The sequence below is a fragment of the Microcaecilia unicolor genome, chromosome 2, assembly GCF_901765095.1.
Source record: "Microcaecilia unicolor chromosome 2, aMicUni1.1, whole genome shotgun sequence".
In the NCBI taxonomy this organism is placed as follows: Eukaryota; Metazoa; Chordata; class Amphibia; order Gymnophiona; family Siphonopidae; genus Microcaecilia; species Microcaecilia unicolor.
In genome coordinates, this window is record NC_044032.1 from 488,409,819 (window position 1) to 488,428,443 (window position 18,625).

Below are 18,625 nucleotides of genomic sequence, written 5' to 3' on the forward strand. Positions count from 1 at the left end.
CCAACTACAGAGTTTATAAGAGTGCTGTTTACCTCCTATCACGAAGCAGTGTGCACTAGCAATTCACATTTTTCTGAACAGTAGAATTCACTCCCTCTGCTGGGCACAATCAGAGGGCATACTTCGTGAAGGGCCCACTGTGTGCCCTTTGATAAGGGAACTACTGGGTTCCTCAAGTGTGATACTCCTAAATTATCAAAACACATAAAATTGTATTTTTCCTTCAGTGCTACACCCTTTAGAGAAAAGTTTAAGTCAACAAAGGTAAACTGCTGCTTTTATGTTTTCTTTTTTAGGTACATTTCACTTACGCGGGAGTGCTTGTTGTTGGTGATGTCTCTGTCTATTCATCTATATGCATTAGCACCTGTGTGCCCGTGTAGCCATCACTGTTCTTTCTAAGCTGAGCAGGAGTCCTTCATCTACAGTCCTTCCAGTGTGTGTGTGTGTGTGGGGGGGGGGGGGGGGTTGCTGTTTCACTATCACATTTTCAATAGTGAGGGACAGGCAAGCTCTGCAGGACTGCAGGAAACCTGTCTGTCCCTAGTGATTGAAAACACAATATTGAAGCCCCCCCCCACTGGCAGCAATGCAGCTTGGAGGATTCCCTCTCAACTTAGAACAGTGGTGGCCATGTGGCAGATAGGGAACAAGTAGGAGGGAGATGGTGCTGCGGAGGAGAGGAAATAAGGATCTCAAGCCCTGCCAGCTGAAACTGGAAGTTCTCTCCACCAACCCACACACCTCCTGACACCCTATACACCCCCTTCCAGACCTCTGACCCAAATCTCCATGGTCCCCCCTAACATATTCACACACTGGTGCTCATATCCATTGCGCCCTCCCCCCACCACACCCCTACACACAGCCCCAACACACACACCACACAAGGAAGGGGAAATATACCACTGTGCCACATCAAAGAGGTAATTTTATAAAGCATTTTCCATATTTCAAACAGATTTTACACATGGAAAATGGTTGTTATAAAATTATCTGGGTATATTTTATATAAAACTTATGCTTGTCAGCAAGAGCTCAAATAATGTAGGTTATATATCTCATGAATATTAACTGCAGTATTCTGAAAACCAGACTTGCCTGTAGCCTCCAAGATTAGAATTTAACACCCCCACCATAGGTAGGTGATGATGGAGGCAAAAGGACAAAATAATGAGATTTTATTTTATTTTTTGTTACATTTAGGTACATACTTTACAAAAACACAGATGCACCTACACACAGTACATGCAGAAAGTTGCACCTGACTCGGAACAGGTGGAACTATTTTCTAAAAGCATCTACACATGTGTACAGTATTACCTGAAAAAAACAGGTGTATTTACTTCTTTTTACATAGCAGCCCAAAGAAAATCTTTTACACGGCACGAAGTTTTTAATTTTATAAAGGGTTTCCCCCATATAAAGCCCGTTTAGCATGCAGTAAAGTCATTTTATAAAATTGCACATATACATAAGTATATGTATTTATTTTATTTATGATATTTATACCCCACATTATCCCAAACTGGCTCGGGTTCAATGTCAGCACTGATTAACACTGATTAACAATCAAAGGTTAAACTAACAAGTTGTGTAGACTATTAAATCACACCAAAAGACAGATTTATTACTAACAACTGTAGAGGAATTAAATACAAGACCTACTACGCATCCAGTTTCTCCTTTTTGAGTAGCCAGCTTTGGAACGCTCTACCCAGACCAATCCAATTAATAAACGACTACTTACCCTTTAGAAAAATGCTGAAAGCTCATCTCTTTAAGCAAGCCTACCCTAATGCCCCAACATAATCTTACCAACCTCCACTCCCAATTCTGTTCTGACTTAGATACCGACCTCCCTTCCTTCTCTTCTCTCCTTACTTTTATCCCTCCTTACCCCTTTTCTCCCAAATTATACCATCCTATCTTGTCTAACCTCTCTTTTCCTAGTCATATATTATCAAGCTCAACTTATCATACACTACCAAGCCAGCATTACATTGTTTCACTACTGTTTTTGAAATTTCTATTCTATAACTTTGTATTGCAAATTACTATGTAAGCCGCATTGAGCCTGCATTGTGTGGGAAAGCGCGGGGTACAAATGTAATAAATAAATAAATAACAGAGAAGTGTTGTACTGACAAGATAGTACAAACTTACATGCATGCCATGTGTTGGTATTCCTGGGGGCATAGGTTGAATGCAGTAGGGGTGGCTTTACAATATAAGCATATATTTTCTAAGATATGTGTGTACATGTATAGAGTTCATGCACAAATTTATACCGTCCTCAGAACAGAAGTATGTATGTTCAAATTTGTGTGCTGTTAAGGCTGTATCTGGGTGCCTATTTTATGAAAGTATATAGGTGCCTTTTAGTATTTTTCACTTAATCGGGCTTTTAATGTGCATACTATGGGCTAGATCAGTAGTTCCCAAACCTGATCCTGAAGAGACCCCAGCCAGTCAGGTTTTCAGGATATCCACAATGAATATTCATGAGATAGATTTGCATGAAGTGGAGGCAGGACCAGGATATCAACAATGGCTAGGACTAGCTTGGGTGCCTCCAAGACCAGGTTTGGGAAGCACTGGGCTAGATTCTATATATGGCACCTGAAAATTCCATGTGGAAAAAAAATAAGCCTAGGCATATTCTCTAAAGTATGCCTAAATTTTATAGAAAAGGCTTAAATTTCCACACAGTACATAGAATATGCCGAGCGCCTCTCCACGTGACCATATTTAGTCGTGCCTATTTATGCCATCCCAACACCTAAATTAGGCGCAGAGTGGGTGTATTCTATAACAACATGCATAGATTTTAGAAACGCTCACACCCATGGCCACGCCCCCTTTTCAGCAATGCGCCTTAGAATTTTCAAGCACCACATTACAGAATACACTTACCGAGTTGTGGACATAAATCTTAATGCCAATTAGTGCTATTTGCTTGTTAACATCCAATTGATAGTGCTGATAAGCTAGTTAACCAATTAAGTTATGCACATTGTTATAGAATATGCTTTTATTTCCACTTGGAAATTAAGGCATGATATTATAGAATTCGGAAGTATAGGGTTAATTTTAAAAAAGAATTTGTTCCGAAAAGAACTAAGGGAGGAGGTGGCAAGACTAAGAAACATCTGTGACAACCAGAAATTCATCACAGAGATGCAAGTTGAAACTTTGGGGACTTCCAGAAAACAGAAAGACAACCTTGTGCAGACAGAGCACAGCTGAACACAGGCCACTGGATCCTGTAAGATCAACCCTCCAACTCTATCTTCTGTTGAACTGAAGAATCGGTTTGCAGCCCTGGAGGCAGAAGAGCTAGAAACATCTCAAAAACAGGAGGAAACAACAATCAAAAATCCCAACACCGCTGAACAAGTGGCCAATAAGAAGCGAAAGGTAGTGGTGGTTGGATATTCACTTCTGAGGGTTACTGAGGCGCCCATCTGCCGACCAGACATGTTGTCCAGGGAAGTGTGCTGTCTCCTGGTGCCAAGATTCATGATGCTGCGGAAAGATTGCCTAGACTCATCAAGCCTACTAACCACTCTCCTATGCTGCTCATCCATGTGAGAACAAATAATACTGCTAAGTATCATACTGAACATATCAAACGATACTTCATGGCTTTAGGTCAGAGGGTGAAGCACCTAGGTGCTCAGGCAGTGTTCTCATCAATCCTTCCTACCACACTTCAAATTATGTAGTGGATGGCCAAATATAACCTGATCACAGGTGTCCCATTTGTTCTATTGGAATTCCACTTTGCCCTCACTCAGTGCTGGAAGCATCTATTATTGGGAACTCAGACTCTCGCTTTAATCAAAGCACCTTGTCAAAGTCTAAAAGAAAAGTTCCATATCAATCATCTAGAGTTTTGAGCTATATTTTACAGCTTCATGTGTACACCTTCTTTGAGGTAGCTCACTGTTCAAAAACAGACAATCTAATTGTCATGTTTTAAATTAGCAAGCAGGGAGAGATAGGGTCTCTCTACTTCTGTCAGGAAGTGGAAAAGATTTAGAACACTGTCATCACCAATCAAATTCAAACTACTCATCTCCCAGGAGCAGACACTGGATTGGACAACTTTGTACATCTTTCTACCTCTACTCCTGCAATGAACATGCAGAGCTGCCTTTCTGCTTTTTAGTCTGCCCATCATCAGGCCAACTGGCGAGGAATGCCCTAGCGAGTCCCTGAAGTTGACCTAATGTTGGTGCTATGCAAAATGATTGCAGCAAGGCTAAAAAATAAAATTACTGACTATATAGATAGACACAGTTTAAATAAAATATGTCAACATGAGTTCAGGAAAAGCAAGTCTGGTCGTATCAATTTATCAGAAATACTTTCAAAGGTGTAAACATGTAGATAATGGTAACTTGGTTATTACAGTGTATTTGGATTTTCAGAAGGCATTTGACAAACTCCCTCACAGGAGTTCGTTAGGAAATTAAAAGGCCATGGGATAGGAGGAAATGCCCTTTTGAAGTGATCAAGTTTGCAACTGACGGGGAGAGAGAGGAGTGACTTGTGCCAATACCTTTCCCCAGGGTTGTGTAGAGGGCACTAATAGATGCAGCACAACATGAGTGACCCGGTAGATCACTGCAACTGCCCCTTTGGTGGCATCATCTACTGCAGTTTCGACAAAAAGACCTTGAGCTTGCAGTTTGTTTGGGAGAGACAGAAGCAACTTGGTGCCAGTACCTATCCCAGGGTTGTGAGGAGCACAGCAGTAGATATGACATAACAAGAATGACCTCAAAAGATCACCATAATTGCTGCTATGGTGGCGTAATCTATCTGCAGTTTGGATAAATAGACCTTAAGCCTGCACCTCTTCTTTGTTTAAAGACTACAACTGGTCCAAAACACTTCTGTATGAATCTTGTTTCACACATGGAAATTCAATCATATTACGCTGTTTCTCATACATTAACCACTGGCTCCCCATACCTTACAGAGTTTAATTTAAGATCTTGATCTTAGCACATAAGGGACTTTATTCTGGTAATCCATTATATCTGGCATCTTTGATCACACCTTACACTCCATCTAGGGCCCTGAGATCATCTCAGGATAGTCACTTGTCCATTCCTTCTGTTTTTCGTTCTCACTTAGAATCTACTTGTCAGAGTGCCTTTTCCTATGCTGCTCCAACCCTTTGAAACTCTTTATCTTCTATCCTTCATACCGAGCACTGCTGTAAGCAATTCAAATTCCAGCTGAAAACTCATCTCTTTACACAAGTCTGGAACCATACTCAGAGTTTTGGGTACTTGGCAGAGTGGAATCTCATGTCTGTCTGATACTATTACTACTGATTTTTCTCTTGTCTTTTATCCTAGTTGACTCTTTCCTGTCAATTGATTGGCATTCCTTTCCTGTTTTTTTCCTAATGTAAATTGCTTTCATTAGTAGCCCTTGAAAGGTGGTATATCAAGTACCAATAAACATAAACATACAGTACTTAACAGTAGGTCATCCATGCTGGATCACTGAAAAACCAAAGGAAGAGCTAAATATACCTGATCCTCTTACATAATATGAATGGTAAAATGAACAGAAACTTAGGAAACCACAGCCACTAAGATGGAATAATGACATAAGTCTCAGTCCCTACAAATACATAACTCGATATCCAAGAAATAGCAATGGCACAATGAATAAAACATTTTCCTTACTAGACCACATATCCTACAAAAACTCAGGAAGGAAAATCAATTTGCACTGACTGTATTCTAACCTACTTTCCTAAAGGACAAGTTGCCAAATAAATCAGGGTAGAATATAAGTACTTGACATACGTCTTTGAGGCAGGAGTACAACTACATAATACAGGCAAATACGCATGTAGAAATAGGCAAAACTAGACACAAACATAAAAATTACACCAATTACGTAATATACCTAGCACAATGCAGATGGGCACCCTTTTGGGAAACCTTGACCCCAATGGTCCGGAGCCAGATATTGAACCTATAATCCCCGTTGTTGCTGCTCCTGTAACCTCTGCTTATTATTGGATATAGAATGGAAACGGGGAGGAGAATCTGTGGGGAGGGAAGGGGGGTAGGGAACAGGGAGGGGAGGTGGAGTAGTTTTGGGGGGGGGGGGGGGGGGGGGAACTACTAATATCAATAAAAATATAAAATGTGAAGATATGCCAATTGCTGTTATGGAACTTGCTTATGTAATGTGAAATGTTACAGCTGATTATGTTCACTTAATAAAAATGATTGAAACATAGTCCAAGCACAAAAATATTGCACCTAGTAATTACCGGCATACTTAGCAGCTGATTAGGCATCCACTTGCTTATTTTATAAATATGTCTTTTGATTTTAAGTTTAAAACAATAAACCAACAAAACACCCCTTGATGCAAAAATAACAGGTTATTACTATAGATTGAAGATTTTTGTAGGGTGGAAAGAGCCCTCATTTACCCATGGCAACAGTATATAAACCGCAGGAGAAAGTGGGCTTGGGTCTTTTAGAACTGGTGAGTGGGACATGTCATCGCAGATTGGTTTTGTGGAACTTCTCATTTTTCAGTTTGAGAAGCAGAAATTTGAGTTGTTTAACCTTCGGCACTTTAGCTACTTGTTTCACTCCACTACTTTGACCCCGAGGTTGCACCTGACTAGATCTTTGTTTCTCCCCATACCTTACTTTTGTCCCTTGCCTCCTCTGGCACTCTGCTCCAGTCCTACTAAGTCGAATGACAATAAAGGATACAGAAACCACACAGCCTTCTCCCTTGCCTGCACTGCTAATAGGGAGGAGTGGCCTAGTGGTTAGGGTGTTGGACTTTGGTCCTGGGGAACTGAGGAACCGAGTTTGATTCCCACTTCAGGCACAGGCAGCTCCTTGTGACTCTGGGCAAGTCACTTAACCCTCCATTGCCCCATGTAAGCCGCATTGAGCCTGCCATGAGTGGGAAAGCGCGGGGTACAAATGTAAAAAAATAAATAAAATAGGACGTGACCGGCTTGGGACCAGCAGAGCCAATAGCAGTGTAGGCAAGAGGAAAGGCTCCGCAGTTTCTGTTTCCTTTACTGCCATTCGCCTTAGCAGGGCTGCAGATGAGTGCTAGGGTTGATGACAGCCGAGTGAGTGTTGGGGCATTTTCTGCAAGTTCAAAATTTAAATCTGCTGTAGCTCTGCAGTATATGCCTGGAACTTTGGTTGCAAATCCTTTTTTGGGATGGCACTTGCCTCGTCCCATAGTGATGCCTATGAATAGCTGGCCATATTCAGCTGCTATCTGTATGGTTCAGTTTAAGACAGCAGGTCACACAGCACTGTACAGCCAAAGCTGCTGTCAAATTCTGGCCTGCAGTGCACATTATAGGGTAAATTTTAAAAATAAATTTTTCATGTACACACATAAAAAACCTCATAAAATTACCCCATGCATAAAAGCGCAGGCAGTGACAAAGGTTTTTTTCTTAACTTTTATGCAACCAGAGGGTAGGTGTGTTTGGGGGAACAATTTGGGCTCTGCACAGGAAAGTAGACATGAAGGTTATAAAACTCACCTAGGAAATGCACTTCAGCCAGGCTACCTTGGGCAAGGGAATGTTATATATGTGTGGCCTCTGGTATTATGTATTCCTTTAGGTTTTCTACCAGCAGGTCTATGCTAGAGAAAGAACCATGCTGTCATCAAGGAGTCCAGCCCAGAATGAAATTCATTTACTGCAGTAAACAGCCAACTCAGAGGTAATGTCATTGGTAGAAGATGTGGTCCCAATATAACTAGCAGTCAAACCAAAGCAGGAAGGTGGTGGCGGTAAGATGGAGGATGCCAGTTTCTTTCTGAGAAAGTTAGCACCAGGGTATAAGTATGCATATCTGTTGTCCTTAGCAGGTGTGTTAGTCTCTTTGGATAAGATCCAGGGCCCTGCCACAAGGCTTTGCCTGAGCTCCCAGGTGATGGCCTGATTGTTGCCTGTGCAGAGCACTTCATGTTTCACAATGAGAAGATGGTGCAAGAGAAGGCGTGCCTAAATGGCAATCTCTGCAGTTTTGCATGTACAATGGAACATTTATTGCAGATAAGAACTCGCATTAGTCTTTCCCCAACTCCCTTCTCCCCTGCACCCACCTCAACAGAATTTCATTACCCTTTTGTAAGGCCTCTACCGTTTATCTCTCTATACCACCAGCTAAAAGCCCTGTCTGTGAAGTGCTAGATGAGGTACTGCCTCAGAATAAACCTCTCAGTATCACAGAGCTCCAGAGAGCTGACTGTAGAAGACTGTGGTAGCTGTTCAAGACAATGGAACCCACACAAACCTCGAGTATTGTAAAATTGCATAATGTACAGTAATTAAACTGACATACATTAAGAATGTCTCAGAATCAAGTCATTTCTTGCTGCCAATGCCTAATGTGTCCTTGCAGATGTCAGCATTCCACACCTTTGTCAATATTCGTTTTGCTCTTGAAGGACTCTAGTGGAACACCTCAGGAAGAGACTGCCTGCAAGTTGTTGCTAAACTGCGGAGCATGCAGCATGGTATATTATTCCTGATGGATGTGTGGTGGTGGCAGAGTGCTCCCGAATCTATCCAGGCACCCAAAGTGTGTTTTCAAAAGGTCAAAAAGCCCCCCCCCCCCTCCATCATAGCCCTATTTTGCCAGTGGATCATATTGTAATGATCTTCTGCTGTACACTGTGGGGCAGTAATGAAAGGTCCCCCTCACATGCCAGGACACCAACCGGGCACCCTAGGGGGCACTGCAGTGGACTTCAGAAATTGCTCCCAGCTGCATAGCTCCCTTACCTTTGGTGCTGAGCCCCCCAAACCCCCCCTAACCCATTCCCCACAACTGTACACCACTATCATAGCCCTTATGGGTGAAGGGGGGCACCTACATGTGGGTACAGTGGGTTTGGGGGGGTTTGGAGGGCTCAACATTTATCACCACAAGTGTAAGAGGTGGGGGGGATGGGCCTGGTTCCGCCTTCCAGAAGTGCACTGCACCCACTAGAAACTGCTCCAGGGACCTGCATACTGCTGTGATGGAGCTGGGTATGACATTTGAGGCTGGCATAGAGGCTGGCAAAAAGTGTTTAAAAATTTTTTTGGGGGGGGTGGAAGATGGTTGGTGACCACTGCGGGAGTAAGAGGAGGTCATCCCCGATTCCCTCCGGTGGCCATCTGGTCAGTTCGGGCACCTTTTCGAGGCTTGGTCGTGAAAAAAAATGAACCAAGTAAAGTCGGCCAAATGCTTGTCAGAAACACCCTTCTTTTTCCCATTATCGGCTGAGGACGCCCATCTCTTAATCACGCCCCAGTCCCGCCTTTGGTATGGTGCCGACACGCCCCTGTGAATTTTGGTCATCCCCACGACGGAAAACAGTTGAGTACGCCCAAAATCGGCTTTCGATTATGCCGAGATGGGTGACCCTGAGAGAAGGACGCCAATCTCCCGATTTGTGTTGGAAGATGGGCGCCCTTCTCTTACGAAAATTCACCTGAGAGTGTGTCAGAGGTCCTTTCTTACCTAAAATCCATTCTCCAGTGATTTGGCACTCAAAAGTGCTCACTGAAGCCAGACTGACAGGGTGACTTGATGAAAGGTGACCAATGTCATAAAATTCTGTCATGGTTTGCTCTATCTGCTGTGCATCCTCAGGAAAAGAAATACAATAATTGGTTCTCATGAGAAAAGAGCTCAAACTGAGGTAGCCAACTGACTAATGCCTACTGTGGTTGCCAGAGTAGTCTGAAAGCTTTCAGTGGCCAAAAAGGTTAGGCTGCGATGATGACCTTCAGATGCACTGGCACAGCATGACTTCACCTAGTAGAAGGCTGCAGACTATATTAATTTCCTTATCAAGCTAAACATCCTTATGCATTATTTGTCTGATAAGTCCAGGAACTGGGTTGGGCTATTGACTCTGCCTCCTCCAAGCCAAAGGTCACACAAACCACACATTTAGTATGCTCATCCTAGAAATACTAACCACCACCTTCCTTGTATCTTTGCTTTTAATAGTACTATGCTTCAAACCTGTACTAAGATGTAGAAATACAATGAGATAAACACACCCAGACCCACCATCAGTACCACAGCTATACATGAACACACATATTCACACAGAGGCTTTGGCACACACCCAAACACAAACCAGAGGCACAGACACATAGCTAGAACAGGCAGACAGACAACAACCAGATAGACAAGAGAGTCAAAGATCAAACAGGCTGATCAGAGCAGAAGGCAAGAAAAAAATTAGGTAAGGAACAAAGGACAGAGCCGGGCGGACTTCTACGGTCTATGTCCCAGAAACAACAAAGATTTAATCTTGAACTGAGAATGAATGTGACTGTTGGGCAGACTGGATGGACCATTCAGGTCTTTATCTGCCATCACTTACTATGTTACTATGAAAGAGCAGGATGAGAGAGCAGAGGGGACAATGTATAAAGACTGACAATAAAACCAAGAACTCGCAACTACTGTCGAACAAAGCACTAATCCAATCACCAGGTTGCATAGCCAATTTAGTCCTATTACAGACATGCATACTTGATGTATGTGCATATTAGATTTATAAAATATGTAGCACAATCAAACCCTGATGACATACCCTGAACCCACCTCAACATGCTCATTATCCTCTTTTATACTTTTGCATCCTGCAGGTAACCCTTCCTGTATGTACGGAACTTCATATTTTATGTACCTATACCCTGTGAAAGCTGTTTAAAATGACTCCTTACATTTCCATGTAAAAAAGTTTTTGTAGATTGTCTATAAAAAAGGTGCAGTTTTGGAAATATTATAAAGACAACATTCATGCTTCTGTGCCTTTATAGAGTCTCAGAACTATACCTGGCAGTGCACAAATGCTCTTGAAAAATTTATACTTACTCCAAGGCAGAAGCAGTATGTGTTCTATGCATGTATATATACATTTTATAAAGTACAACTGTATATCAGAAATCTGCCACGGTTCCTTCAAATTATATTCCTGCATACACACTATCCCTCTAATTCTATAATATCAGGCATCCAACTTCATGCTTACTTTATAGAATAAAGTCAATTGCAAGTTAATTTAACAATTGGTAGCTGTTAATTAGAGTTAACAGCCAGTCACTGGCTTTAATCTGTGTTAATTGGTGTAGTTATGCGCAACTGCCCTTAGTCGCTATTCTAGAAGCTATACACACAATTTCTAAGGGGGTGTGAACATGGGAGGGGTGCGCCTAGGAGTTTTGGCATGCAGGTTATAGGAGTTATACGCCTAATTGCCAACAGTTAGGTGTGAGCATTTTCACTAGGCACAGACATGGTATAAGTGCTCGCACTAAAGTTAGGAACAAAAACTATGAACTCAGGCTAGTATTCTACAATGAAAAAGGGGATAATAAATAAACTGCAATTAAAGGGAAAAATCATCGAGTAAAATGGTGTGGGTAGCCATATTAGTCCACTTTTAAAGGTAATAAATAGAAATAAATCAGAACATAGAAAAGAAAATAAGATGACACCTTTTTTATTGGATTAACAATATATTCGAAAGCTAATCAAAAATGTATTGTTAGTCCAATAAAAAAGGTATCATCCTATTTTCTTTTCTGTGTTTTGATTTATTTCTATTTATTACCTAGGGAAAAATCACAATTTTACCCTCAAAGAAAATCCTTTAAACTAGTATTAAAGCAATCAAATATAATATAGAAAAGGTTTTTTTAAGTGCTCATAATTAGTGAGAGGAATAACAGACCCAACGGTGTCAGAAAAAAACTCTCAGGGGTTTTAATCATTGCAAAAAACCACTGCAAATCATTCAAAACTATTTTTAAATTTCAAATCTTCAAAAAAGAAAAATCATAGTGAAGTCATCCAAAGTGCACTAAATTTTCAATGAAACCATTTCAAGTAGACATATATTGAGCAGAGCAACACTTATCTGGACTGATGGTTTGAATGCAAAATATTGAAAACAAAGTATCAGGTCCCCAACATGGACCACATTTCAAAAATCTCAATAGAGCACAAACCTATATTCTATAACAGCAGTCTGGCGTGGAACTGCCGCTATAAAATTGGCACTTAGCGTGCATCATCCCGGTACCTAAATTTTGGTGTTCTATTTGCGTACCTAATTTTATATACATATTCGCCATGCATTTTTAAGAGCCATTTTCCACATGCAAAATGTGTTTTACATAGAAAAATGCTTTATAAAATTATCTCTATAATGTCTCAATAATTAGACTTTTTTCTTGCTTTCAATATTTCAAATGGTGTATAGGAATACAGTTTTGTGCTCATTATAAATTTTCAATTTTCATGTTGGTTGGCCAGTGGTTTCTGCAAAGTGTAACACTGTCTAGTGGGCTGAAAAATGTCACGAGCAAGGGTCAAAGGGAATCACATTAACATAGCAACGTAGTAGATGATGGCAGAAAAAACCCGAATGGCCCATCCAGCCTGCCCAACAGTCACATTCATTATCAATTCATGATTAAACCACACAGAGACTACAGAAGTCCAACTTGCACTGGCTCGAATCCCAGTTACTGAAGTTATTAAGTCATTTTAGCCTAGGCTGATCTGTCTTGCCACATACTGGACACAGAATGTAGAAATCTGCCCAACACTGGCCTTAGTTCTACACAGTGGATTTGCTGTCCAAGAACTACTTGTCGAGGTTTTTAGCATTGAAAACTTTGTCCAATCAAGTTGTTAAGCTTGAGACTGATTTTGTGGAGTCTCAAAAAAATGCAAATTCTTTGGAGCAAAACAGAGATGTTTGAAAATTTTATTAGATTAAATAATTTGTGCTTCTTGAACTTCCCATGTGTACTAACAGTTTCACTTACAGATAAGCTTAAGAGAGATACCTCAAAGAAATCTTGGGGGTCTCTAAGGAGAATTTTCCACCTTTCACTCAGGTTTACTATTTACTATCTAATTTTTTAGTCAGACAGAATAATTTGGAGCAGATTGAAGGTCCTTTGGATGTCTCGGCTGTCTTGGAACTTTCAGATACACAGATGGCCACAGTTGCAACCTTGGTTGCTACTTGTGGCATTAGAGACTGCTAAAAATTAGTTAATGAAATTGTTAAGAATAGAAATAAGACCTTTTTGAGTCTTAAAGTCCAGATGTAGCTAGAGATACTCAAAAATTACGTAGACAGTTCCTACTGATGAGGAAGGTGTACTTCAGTTTGGCACCACTTTCTCTCTCAGATATTCTTGCAAATGCATTGTTAGATCAAATCTGTGACGTAGCCTTCTAATCTCTCTGCCTTTTTAGTGGCTAAGCCTGTAGTAGGTAACCAAGGTGTTTTTTCATGAATATAGCTGTATACAATTGCATTTCAGGTTATTTTTCTTGGTAGGTTTTTTTTTTTTCTTCCTCCTCTCTTTTCTGTAATCTTGGATCATTGCCCGTGGTCTTGAGTGATATTTCTCTGAATTTAGATTATTGCTGTATTACCTTTTGTTTTCTTATTGTCTTGATCACTTTGCTATAAAAGTGGTTGCTTGGTTGATATTTGGAAATTTCATAAATAAATAAAGAAAAAAAAGAATTAAGGTACATGGTGTTGTATGACAATACAGTTTCTGAGCTTATGATCAGATATTTAAAGAATTTTAAGCATGTTGTGTTTTGTTTGGGTTTTTCTTTTTCACTTTCCCATTGTAATCTATGCTAGTTGCTATACCAGTACGAAAATGGTTTGCCATGGAATTGTATTTGCTTAGTAAACAATGACCATAATAGACTTATCAGTAAAGTGACTAAACCAAGAGCAAAGCTGGCACTCTCCCAATACCATGATCCATCTGAGGACTCTGCATTTTTATATAATATTAACTGTTGCAACTCACACTCTTTAGAAATCCTGTGCTTAACATTGCTAGAGATTTCTCTGCTGTTTGGACATAAGAGAACACCTAAAAGAAAATCCTCCCTTCTCCACTGCACAGAAAATAAAAAAAAGAATCTAAGGGCATCCAGAAAACAATTTTAACATTTTTCTTTCCACATCCAGTGCTGTTTCTGTATTTCTCACCAAAGATATGTTTACAAACCAGTGGACAGTGATATGAGAACCAGAAACACCAATGCAAGAGGTATTTTTATACCAGGATGTGATGTGAGAAGTCCAAAAAGGTGTTAGTATTATTAAAGCAACATAGCAGCCTATGTCCCTTTATAAATTCAGCCAGATCATCCAGCCCCAACTGTGCACAAATGCCAGTGCAAAAATTCACTCACCAAAGGTGTAAATGTGTGTGTGTATACAGAACGCATATTTTAGAAAATATGAGTGTACCTCTCAACTCTGCCTCTGCTCTGTATACCTCTGGCAACACCTACATGCAGGTCATATAAAAACAGGCATATACTTTAATTTTTATGTGCTTATGCAGTTGCACAATTTTATGGAAGCCTACCAGTGCTTATGCTGGGCTTTACAAGTGGAAAAGGTTTTATCAAATTACTCCCTATGTTCCTAAATTTCCCTGAGGGCTCCAACAATAAAATCTCCTCCTAGCTCACATAGGACCAGTTGTGAGTTTTTGACAAACAGCAATTTAACAGAGTACAGAGGACCTGAAAATTTCCTTAGTGGGCTCTATATGAATGTGGATCTCTCTCGCTCATGTTTGAAAAACAGAGCGGGCCTATATTGAAAAAGAAGGGAAATACTAACATTTCATGTTATCCAAATAACATGTTTAATTTACATTGCTATTCTAGCATGTTTTGTTTGTTTATTTTTTGTGATGCCATACTGGGACAGACCAAATGTCCATCAAGCCCAGTATCCTGTTTCCAACAGTGGCCAATCCAGGTCACAAGTACCTGGCAAGATCCTAAAACAGTGCAATACATTTTATGCTGCTTATCCTACAAATAAGCAGTGGATTTTCCGAAGTCCACCTTAATAATGGCTTATTGGCTTTTCTTTTAGGAAGATAGCCAAACCTTTTTAAACCCCGCTAAGCTAACCACTTTTACTACATTCTCTGGCAACAAATTCCAATCAAGTTGTTAAGCTATGATATCAGTTTTATATTTCTGACAGTCCACTCTACGCCATAGGCTATGTGAGCAAGGCAATTTTACCACTGTGGCCATATGCCTGGAGAAAACAGTTTTGGGCTAAGTTGGAAACTGGACACCATCCTAGGAAAGAACTTAGGCAGCACGTGTAGACCCCACTTGTGCAGACAGTGAAGGTCACTATGGCCTAGAGCTTGCTGACTGCATACCAAGGTGACAACCACCAAAAACAGATCTTCTAAATCAGGAACTTCAGCTTGCATGAGTCTAGGGAGCTATCAAGCTCCTCTTATTTAGAATGAACTTCTGTTAGAAATCAGGGCATTGCGAAGTTATTTTCACTTTAAGAAAGCCCTGAAAACTTATCTTTTTAAACAATTTTTGCCTGGTTGTTAGATTTATGACTTTTATTGATTGGCACCATTATATCTTATAATGTTTGTTCTTGTTTGTTATTCTCCAGATATTGCTGGATCTCTTAGGGGGCCTTTTACTAAGACGCGCTAAAAACATGAGTGCACCTTAGTAAAAGGCCCCTTTAATATGTAATCCACATAAAAACTGAGGTGGGAACGGAAGCACGCGGGTGGGAAGATGGCCACGGATGCGCAGTGCGTCCGTCCTGCGCTGTGCTGGCTGTCGCAAAGTTTTCTGGATTTTACTGGGAAAATCTCCATTCCTGGGGCAGCCTGCTTGTCCTCGAAGAATATAATGTAATGTCACCAGCTGGATCAGAATCATAGTAAGGGCCCAGAGCACTGCCTGTTTTCAACAGAAACAAGCCCTGAATAAATCAAACAACTACGGGCTGTAAAGAGATGACTTTACCTGCTATACTATGGTAGCAAGCACCAAGAGGGGAATTCTAAACAGGAACACCAATCGGGAGCCTATTCCATGAAGAAAATTAAGCACCTACTTTTCTTTATAAAATACTACTTTAATATGTAATGTCAGCCATAGAGCTGGTGTAAATGCTGGCACCTAGACTGCTGAAAAATTATGCACCCTGCCCACGCTCTCATCATATGTACAGCCACCTTTAAACTAGGCACCACTGAATTTAGATGGCATGATACAGAACAGCGCTATCCGGAACACTGGCATTTAGTCACACATATGCACATAAATGATGGTACTGTGATCATTTATGTGTATTCTTGGTACCTTCATTACAGAAATACCCCTAATATGTACTCAGGTAAACTTTAACACAGCTAAAAGGAATCCAAACAGCTTTTGTGTAGGATAGAAGAGAGAGTCTGGGATAATGGCATAGCCAGAACTAATTTTTTTTGTTGTTGCCCAAGGTTAACATAGGTGGGACACTAGGCAATACAGATATTGACACCTCTTCCTCTCATTGGCCTGTGCCACAGCCACTGACTGGGCAAGCCAGATTCCAGAAAAAAAGGGGGGGAGGGGCACAGCCCACCCAGGCTCACCCACGGTTTTTTCCGCCACACTGGATCTTGCGGATTGTCTGCCCTGTTGTTTCTTTGGACTGTTACCCACCGTTATACCTGTGGTCTATGGCCTTTGCCTCAAACCAGAGGGAAAACTTTTTCCATTTAAACTGTAAGATTTCTAGGGGACTATCTCTAAGAAGTCAAATGAATTTTAGAGATGTTTTCAGGAAACTCAGTTATCCTCTCAACATCCAGGCTGTGAGTGCTTGGAACCCAATGTTGTGGTGCTACAGTGCTCCCAGAGGGACAACTTGCAAAGAAGCAAGAAATAACCTCTGTTTCAGCAAATAAGGAGATATCAGTATCAATTTTTTTCTGAGTTTTAGGGGACTCCTCAGCAGTGGAGGAATCTAGGAGAGAGGCACCTGAAGCTCATTAGTTGTATGCATCTGTACAAAACTCAAGAACCTTTCTTGCCAGAGGAGCTGCAAAAGAGATCTACCACAGGTGTTCCCAACTCACTGAATAGCCCTGTTTGCAACTTCTCTGTCCAGGGACCATTCATGTGCTTTCAGGACTCACCTCAGTCTAATAGTATGTTGTCCTTCACATCCAGGTATGTGACACTGAGGATTGTCCTGTGAAAGATGACCTACTCCACATCCTGAGAGATTCCCACACAAAGAACCCAGTTTATCCTTGCTTACTTATACAGTATATTGCCACTTTATTATTCTGGACAACAAAATCTCTGAATATACATGGAGCCTTATTTTACGTAGAAAATGGCAATCAAAATTGAGACATCAAGGGTGGGATGTGCTCAGTTACAGTGGTATTTTAGAAAAGGATCTGCTGACGCATAGCCTTTTTAAAAATACCCACAGGAGTGCACTTGTATTTGCTAGCATAAGCAGTCAAATAGATAAAATTTTAGATAATGCTGGGGAGGAGCCCCCCTGTCTTGGTACCTGTGGGTACCAATGACATAGGAAAATGTGGGCGGGAGGTTCTGGAAGCCAAATTTAGGCTCTTAGGTAGCAAGCTGAAGGCCAGATCCTCCAGGGTAGCATTTTTGGAAATGCTCTCTGTTCCACTCACAGGCCAGGCAGAACTCTGATGTCTCAATGCATGGATGAGACGATTGTGCAGGGATGAGGGACTTAGATTTGTTAGGAATTGGGCAACATTCTGGGAAAGGGGGAGCCTATTCCGAAAGGATGGACTCCACCTTAACTGGGATGGAACCAGGCTACTGGCACTAACTTTTAAAAAGGAGATAGAGCAGGGGAGGGGGAGGGGCCGATAGTCGCCCAGGAGCGCATGGTTCTGTGTGGAGTATCCTTGAAGTACTACTGAAACAGGACATTTAGAGAATCCCAATATAGGGATTTCAACAATGGCGAAAGAAAGTCAGGAAATGTTTAAAGAGAGAGAAGGGTAAAGGATGCACATTATCCTCGTCAACTTCTAAGCAGTTTGTAGATGCAAGGAAAAAACACAATATGAAGTTCTTGTATACAAATGCTAGAAGCCTAAAAAATAAGATGGGAGAGTTGAGTATATAGCTCTAAATGATGAGGTAGATATAATAGGCATCTCAGATACTTTGTGTAGGAGGACAATCAATGGGACAGTGTGTTAACAGGGTACAAATTAAATTGCTATGATAGAGGGGATCAAATTGGAGGGGAGTTACACGATATGTTAAAGAGGGAGGCGAGTCAAACAAAATAAACATTCTACGTGGAACACATAGCAGCAAGGAATCATTATGAATAGAAATTCTATGTGGGAAGGGAAGGACTATTGATTTAGGGATCCTTTTACTAAGTGGCCTGCGGTAGTATAGGCACAGGTTTTGGGCGCGCGCTAAATTATTTTTCAGTGCACCTGTAAAAAAGCCCTTTTTTTCCTCCAAAAATGGACGTGCAGCAAAGTCAAAATTGTTGCGCGTCCATTTTGGGTCTCTGACCTTATTGCCAGCCATAGACCTAGTGGTAAAGAATTTGTTTGGTAATGACCTGTGTGTGTCAGATGCCACTTGGCACGCATTCACTACGAGTGCCAGGAAATTTTTTTTTCCAGATGCACGTAGAGAACGCGCACCAAAAGTGAAATTACCGCAAGAGCCAT

The 18,625-nt window shown here is 41.0% G+C and overlaps 1 protein-coding gene across 1 annotated transcript in view; it reads right to left on the reverse strand.

Annotated features, from left to right (window-relative positions):
* The window catches only part of MXD4 (MAX dimerization protein 4), a 104,290-nt gene that overhangs the window by 37,788 nt on the left and 47,877 nt on the right, over nucleotides 1–18,625 (reverse strand). The window lies entirely within an intron of this gene.